We start from the raw sequence: 8,129 nt of genomic DNA, 5'->3' as shown, positions 1-8,129 counted from the left end.
TTTCATTCTCAGCCTGGTGTGGCTGTGGACAAGTGTTACCACAACAAAAAACTGCTGAGAGAGGGATAAATTCAAATTTAGTTTGGTAAAACCCTCCAATACTGGCAATATTTGCACAGGCCTCATCTCTCAGTGCACAACATGCACTGTGTGCATTATGTATAAACTGCTGAGCTTACAGAGCCCTAAAGATCTCAGAAATTCACTTGGATTAAAAATAATCTCCTGTGAGTCCTTAAACTCCTGTGAATTCCTGACTTGTGGAGAATGAGAAGGAAGCATGTTAATGCCACACATTGAGTGCAGGGTTAAAATAACACTGCTGGATATGAAGGGAACATTCCTTCAGTGTAATGAATCCAACCACGTTGCATTTTCCAGTGTCTTGTGTATTAAATAAGGACCAGAAAATAACACCCTGGTTGGCACAGAGTCATTAACCCTACCCCTGCTTACTTTTAAATTTTTTGCTCCCTTGTTACATGAATGGCCATGGTTTTGTTCTGTCTCCAGTTCAATCTAGGAAAAAAAAAATCACAGAATTTTTAAAATGAGACAGCAAAAGCCTTCCAAAAATTGTCATGGTGTAATTCATTCCTTCACTCACAGGTGCTTTGGTGTGCACATGAGGATTTATGCAATGGAATAAAGGGAGTCACCCCTCCCCAGGTGAGTGCTGCTGACAAACACCCCCAGCACGAGGGCTGGCACTGGCAGCAGCAGCTCAGCACCCTCAGTGCTCTGTGAAACACATCCCTCTTGTTGAATTAGCCTTGTTCAATTATCCATTCCTCATTCCAGGCAGAACTGTGTCTGCTCTGCAGCTGCAGGGACATCCCCACTGGAGACAGAGGAAAACTTCCATGGCTCTGAGTGCAGAGCTGGAGCAAGCCCTTGGCTACTGACAGCATTTTTAATGTCCCAAAATAAAGCAGCAAGGCTGGCAGGGTGGGAGGGTGCCCTTCATCCTGTGTGTTCATCAATCTGTCTGGATGAGACAGAGCAAGAGACCATTCCCTGATGGACACCAGGGCTGGGCCATAAATCAGCAGAGTGAAGAAGCAAAACATTTGGGAGTCAGAGGATTTGTAGATATTGGGGGAGTCACAGGGAGATATTTATGGGCTTCAGACAGTGCCATACTCAGACAAGGTGTGACATAATTGCTGGCAGACTGCTGAGCAAAATTAGCCAAACCTGCAGGGAAGTGACAGGCAGTGAGTGTCCCAGGGGCTCAGGATGTGCCACAGGCACTGCACAAACACAGACACAGCGGGGACAAAGCCACGAGCACAGACAAACCAGCAAGAATAAAATAATCAGCAACAGAGGCAGCATTCTCTTTCACAGCAGCATGTGGCATCCTGAGCTGGGAGGGACCCACAAGGATCACATCCAACCCCTGCCCTGCACAGACACCCCAAAATCCCACCCTGTGCACCCCTGAGAGCCTTGTCCAAACACTCCTGGAGCTCTGGCAGCCTCGGGGCTGTGCCCATTCCCTGGGGAGCCTGGGCAGTGCCAGCACCCTCAGGGGGAAGAACCTTTCCCTCATCTCCAGCCCTAACAAAGCTTTTCTCTTTGTAATTATCTTTGAATTTCTCTTTGTAAATGATAAAAATCAGGGCAGTTGTGACACAGAAAATGTTCTAAACAAAATGCCAAATTGTTGTGAGCTCAGTCACATTCTAGCTGTGCTTTACCCCAAAGGTCCAGATACTCTGAGTAGATTTCACCTAAAATTTCTCTTTTAGCTTTGGATTGGCTTTCTGCATTTTTTTGTTAACTTGAAGTAATTTTTTGAGCTTGAGTCTTCCCATTTCAGATGAATTTTAAAGAAAAATTTCAAATGCTTTGGTTAGAACCACAGAACCAAAGGCAAACCAACAGCAGAAGGGAAACCTGATGAAAACTCCTGAGCAAGTCACAGAGGGGGAACGTCACAAGCTCTCCAGTGATGAATGGAGGTCTTGTGCAGAGAGAGGAGGAATGCCCAAGGATCAGATTTTGTGTGACTTATCCCTCTGGTAAATCTATACCTGACCTGATCTTCTCCTCTGCTCCAGGGATTATGGACACCACCAAAGTGCTTGCTCAGGATCCACAGACACACAAACTAAATACCCTGTGTCCATTTATGTATGAAAGTGGCACTGATACCAAAGGCCAAGGGGAGACACCTACCATCCCCATTTTCTAAAGGAGAAAAAGCCACTGAACCCCAGCAGCAAGCAGGACAGTGAATCCCAGTCCCTTTGGAGCAGCAGGGATGGGATGGCAGCAGCAGAACTGCCCAGGCTGTGCCTTTCTGTGGCCACAACACTCCCACAGGTTTTTCATGACAGAAACAGGCAATAGATTCACAGGAAATATCCCAGAGCAATCACAAGAGTGTCTCACTGCCAGGAAGGAGGGATAACACATCCCTGCTCACTGTCCAGGATGGAAACCCTCAGGAACCCCAGTGCCACAAGTCCCCAGTGACAGCAGATCTTAGCCTGGCATCTTCCCAGGGAAATCCAAGGAATCAGTGCACCCCAGAGGCACAAACACTGCTCTGGGAGCCCACCACTCCCAGAACACTTACAGCCATCTCCAGACCCACTGCAACACAAATTCACATTACTCAGTGTGACAACAAAGGTGTCACTTCCCCCTCCCAGCTCTGCATCACCACCACACAAAGCAGTGCTGGCATGGCCAAACTCACCCCTCCAGGGGCTGAGCTGCTGAGGTGATGCTCTGGAAGCCACTCCTGTGTCTGCAGGTCCTTTCTTCACTCACAGCCCAGAGCTCTTCATCACCCAGCGGCTCGGATGGCCCCAGCTGTCAGTGACCTGTGGGGAGGAACACAAGCCCCTTTCAGTCTGCTGGAGATGGTACTGAATGGCAAAAGAAACAACAAACTGTTGTTCCCTCCCAGCTGTCCCCTCTGACAGAAGGTGAGGCTGTAGGCAGGAGCTGCCTGTGTCTCCACACTGAGCTGGGGCAGCCCTGGGGGCTCCTTATAGCCCCAAGTCCCCCAGCCCAGGGGAGGTGCCCTGCAGCCCTTGGCAAGGCCAGCCCCAGGCAGGGCCAGCCTGGCCAGGTGTGACCATCACTCAAGGCCACACTGCACCTCCAGGGCAGGACCTTGTGCCTCCAGGAAGGACAAACACTTGTGCAGCTCCAGGGAAAGGACAGCCTGACACCAGGCTGTGCAGGACACACCAGCAGATGCTCTCAGGGGCCACGAGCTCTTAGGAGATCTCCCAGCTCCTTAGCAGAGAAGTAAAAACACTGAATTATTGCATCTGTGTGTGGGTCAGCCATGCCTGGGCTTGGCCCTCAGTCCAAGAGTCCTGAAAGAAATCCTGTTGCTCCAGAAGAGTTTCACTGCTGCAGCCAAAGGTCACAGCTCAGTTTGCTCCTTTCCTTCCAGCACAGACACAGGCTGAGCCCTTTCCCTTGAGCAGCACACAAAGCTGCTCATTCACCACAGGAACGTTCCCTGACCATGGCAGACAGCTGGAATTAGATGGTCATAAAGTTCTCTTCCAGCCTGAAGCACTGTGGGATCTCTGATTTCCATGGACAGGTTTCCCACAGAAATACAAGATCAGTGCATTGTGAGCCCAGACCTGCCCTTGCAGACCTTGTGTTCCTTCCTCTGCTCAGAAAGCTCCCCTGGAGCAGGTCTGGCTGAGAGATTTCCAGTCTGGGCTGTCTCCAGCCCCTTCTCCTGCGAAGCTGGCTGGCCTGAGGGCTGCTCTCAGCCCAGGAGCCACTGCTTTCCTTTACTGGGGAATAAATCCATATTAAATCTCATGTTCAGCTGCAGAGGAAGGGCTGGCTCCAGGAGGTGGCAAGAGAAGGGTTTTGCCATGGTTCACAGGCTGTCTGGGCTGGCAGAAACAGAAGGTTTTTCTCTGGTTTCCTATGAGAAGATGAGAAGTTTAAGATCTGAGGCTAAGGGGAAGGAGGCACACAGAAAACCCTCGGTGCCACAGCTCAGACTCCTGTTAGATTGCATCAAGAAGAACCACAAAGAGCACCATTTCCACTAGTCTGAGAAAGAAAATTCTCACCTGGCTATCAAAAACTTCTCCCTTGCAGGGCTGGGAATCACCATTTCAACCAACAATTGAAAAGATAAATGTGAAAATTAAATTCTGGAGTAATTTTCTTCATTCCTTTTTTCTTTTCAGCCATTGTTGCCGGTGACAGTGTTTAAACTTTCCCAGTTCACAAGAAAAGCATGAGGAAATCAAACTGATGTCTGGGCTAAGATCTTTCTGTTCTACATCCCCTGTTGCCTTTGCAGTGGTATAAAATAGATCGTAGAAGCAATTACAAAGTCAAATATAAACCATTTGAAAGTTGAAAAGCCAAGAAAATAAGACTACAATGATCTGGAAGTCTGGAGTGCTGCTGGGAAATCCTCTCAGTAGCAGCCAGTGTTTCCCAGTGAAGTGGGACTGTGTTCCTCCTGCTTTGGACAATGCCCACCCCAAGGATGCTCCCTCACACATCAGTGCTGCTGGTCCAGGACAGCACTCTGGGGCTCTGCTGACTGCCTGCTGCACCTTTAACAAACCCCACTGCCAGAGCAGTCTCTAAAGAGAGTAACACTTTGGGTAAGCCCAGGATTGCATTTACCTGCCCCTACTGACACCTGAATTCAGCTCTGCTCAGCTGCAGCAGGAGCAGGGTTATCCCAGAGGAGCTGCCCAGAGCCACTGGGATTTCTGCTGCTCCTCTTCCCCTGTCATCTCCTTTCCAGGCAATTGCTCCCCACAGAAAAGTGCCAGTGCTGTGCAGTCTCCATCACATTTAGCTGTTGGGTCTCAACAAATGAGGAATTCCTAATTAGACAGTGGGGTCTGAGGAGTCCCAGGAGAGCCACAACTGCTCGTGGGATCCCACAGAGCTGCTCATGCTCTGCCTCACTTCCAGCCCTGCTTTTACAGTTTTCTTGGGGCCTCACCTCCAGAGGGACTGATCATTTCAAACCATCTGCTACAGAGCAGCCTCCTCCAAGAGCTTGACCTTCTTCCATTTCACAGCTTGTTTTGCACCCACCCACCCACCCAAGGCCGTGTTAACCCCTGGGTGCCAGGGCTGAGCTGCCAGGTGCCTCTGGGAGCCTGCAGGGTGGCACAGCACGGCTGGGACCCTCACTGGGCTCTGCTTCTTCTGCACAGGGAATGTGATTTTCCCTGGAAGAAAGTCCACTCACCCAAGGAAGGGCAGTGAAGAAATGTCAAGAGGCAACAGTTATTTCAGCCTGAATTTAAAACTCTGTTTTAACTGGGAACAAGACTCTTCCAAGGTTCTGTTTGCCCTTTTTGGAACACTGCTGTGAAGCCTTCCTGCTCTGAGCAGGGACAACTGGCACAGCTCTTCCTACAGACTTTGGTGCCCACATGGCTCAGAAGGGACAAGAACTCAAGAAGACTTGGTAAATCCAAAATCCTGTCTGGATTTTCAGTCCATAAAGAAATGACCAAGATCAAAAACATGGCCAAGACACCGCATTTCTATTTCCCTGCAGCCTGGTGGACAGTCCTGACTGCACCAAGGGTGGAGGTGGTGGCAGGGAGGTTTCTTTGGGGCAGAAATATTCACATTTGAAATGGCTGAAGATGTGCAGAGCTCAGTGCTCGTGTTCCAAGTCCATCTTGACATAACAGCAATGAGAATCCCATAAATGCTGCACAAGAAAATGGGCATGGAATGTGGAATAAAGGCCAAAATTCAGTGGGGATTACAGGAACCTGTAGCCCTCCAACCACCCAAAACACCAAGTCAGGGAAGTCTGGCAGTGCTGGTCATGAGTGAGTGAAGGGACATTGTTCAGATCAGGCCAGGGGCCAGCTGGGTGACAGGAGAGCATTTTGGTTTTCCCAGGAGAATCACCAGGATGAGGAACAGTCACACCAGGCATGTGAGCCTTTCCTACCCACAACATCAGAATTTAAATAAATGGGATGTTGTAACTACTGAGTGGTTGCTGCTCTTTTCAGTGGGAGATGCCCATTCCCATTCCAGACCTCAGCACCAGCTCATCCACATTGCAGAGTCCAGGAGGAATTGGAGTGACTTGTTTCAGGCTCAGACCTGTGGTTATTTTCCCTCCCCACCTGACTGACATGGGTTTGCTAGCAGGGCCCAGGATTCAGTTGGAGCCTGGCTGCCTTTAAAGCCAACATTCCCACTTTTCCCAGTGATAGCTGCTCCCAGGACTATCTTCCCTGCATGTTCCAGTCCCAGGGCTGGGATTTACTGTTTTCCATCCACAAAACAAAACAGTGGCCAACAGACATTTAATAAAGCCTCACCAAAGATGTGATTGAACATCAGCTTATTGCCAGGCATTTCCTTCCCCCAGGACTTTCCACCCACCTTAAGAAACTGAAAAGAACAAGGCTTTAAGCCCCTCTGGGCTTTAATGAATGCAGGGAACGAGGGGTGCCTGTACAATTTCCATTTGGCCCTGCATGGCCATCAGGCTTTGCTCAGAGTCCATCCCCAGCTAAAACTGAAATGTGTGTGTTGGGAGCACTTCACAGACACCATCTCCAGGGCAGGCAGAGGGTTAATAAAGCTCACAGCAAACCAAACAATAAATGCAAGCAGAGATTGCAGGCTTTATCCCAGTGTCTCCCTCTGCCACAAAGCAGAGACCCCCCAGCCCTGAGCTCTTTATGTTGCTGCAGGATTTATTGCACCCCAACCTGTACGTGGTGACAGATGAAAGGAGCCCCATCCTGGCCTGAGCAGCTGCTTCCCTGTTTCATCCCTCATGTGCTGGGAAGTTTGGCAGTAAAATAAATGGTAAGAAATCGTCTCTGGAGCCTCAAGAGGCCACAGCATGTTCCCACTGTGTGTGTCGGACAGCAGAATTAATGTCAGCACTTTCCTGGTGCTGCCTGAACAATGTGTGGCACCCACAGAGGAGCCGGGGGACTCCCATTTCTGGGAATGCTGCCCCAATTCCTTCTGAGCTTTCTTCACTGTCACCCTTCATCCAGCACTAAAACATCACAATAATAAAATAGGTGTCAACCTGAGCCAGAGAATTGTGCCAGCACCCAGAGGAGAAATACCCAACAGCAGAGAATTATAGAATCATAGAATGATTTGGGTTGGAATGGACCTTAAAGCTCAGCTCGTTCCACTCCCCAGCAAGAGGGGGAACACCAGGATGCTGAGACCCCTCCAGAAAACAGAAATAGAGAAAAACAGAAATAGAGAAAAACAGAAATAGAGAAAAACAGAAATAGAGAAAAACGTGGGAATAGAGAAAAACAGAAATACAGAAAAACGGGGGAAAAGAGAAAAAACAGAAATACAGAAAAATGTGGGAATAGAGAAAAAACAGAAATAGAGAAAAACAGAAATAGAGAAAAACGTGGGAAAAGAGAAAACCAGAAATACAGAAAAACGGGGGGAAAGAGAAAAAACAGAAATAGAGAAAAACAGAAATACAGAAAATTGTGGGAATAGAGAAAAACCAGAAATAGAGAAAAACAGAAATACAGAAAAACGTGGGAAAAGAGAAAAACAGAAAAACAGAAAAACGTGGGAATAGAGGAAACCAGAGGAAGAGAGGGCACCTCTCCCCTGTCACCCCCACTTGTTCCATGAGTCCCGCGGTCACACACGAGGGTCACTGAGCCCCCGTCTCTGCAGGAATGACACTGCCAGGGTCTGTCTGTCCGTCCGTCCGCAGGGTCTGTCTGTCTGTCTGTCCCTCGGCAGTGTCTGTCTGTCCATCCCCGGTAGTGTCTGTCTGTCTGTCCCTCGGCAGTGTCTGTCTGTCCATCCCCGGTAGTGTCTGTCTGTCTGTCCCCCGGCAGTGTCTGTCTGTCCCTGGGCAGTGTCTGTCCCTGGGCAGTGTCTGTCTGTCCGTCCCCGGGCAGTGTCTGTCTGTCTGTCCCCGGGCAGTGTCTGTTTGTCTGTCCCCGGCAGTGTCTGTCTGTCCCCGGCAGTGTCTGTCTGTCTGTCTGTCCCCGGCAGTGTCTGTCTGTCCCCCGGGCAGTGTCTGTCTGTCTGTCTGTCCCTGGGCAGTGTCTGTCTGTCCCCGGCAGTGTCTGTCTGTCCCGGGCAGTGTCTGTCTGTCTGTCCCCGGGCAGTGTCTGTCTGTC

General features: G+C 49.6%; 1 protein-coding gene across 1 annotated transcript in view; it reads right to left on the bottom strand.

The window, feature by feature from the left end:
- Positions 1–8,129, bottom strand: part of IGFN1 (immunoglobulin like and fibronectin type III domain containing 1) — a 40,906-nt gene that overhangs the window by 32,238 nt on the left and 539 nt on the right. The window contains exon 2 of the mRNA XM_015650404.3: positions 2,711–2,837. The gene's annotated coding sequence lies outside the window, so the exon portion shown is untranslated. The remainder of the gene's footprint in view (positions 1–2,710; positions 2,838–8,129) is intronic.

This window comes from Parus major, chromosome 26 (assembly GCF_001522545.3).
Source record: "Parus major isolate Abel chromosome 26, Parus_major1.1, whole genome shotgun sequence".
Lineage (NCBI taxonomy): Eukaryota > Metazoa > Chordata > Aves > Passeriformes > Paridae > Parus > Parus major.
This window is presented reverse-complemented; position numbering and strand designations above follow the sequence as displayed.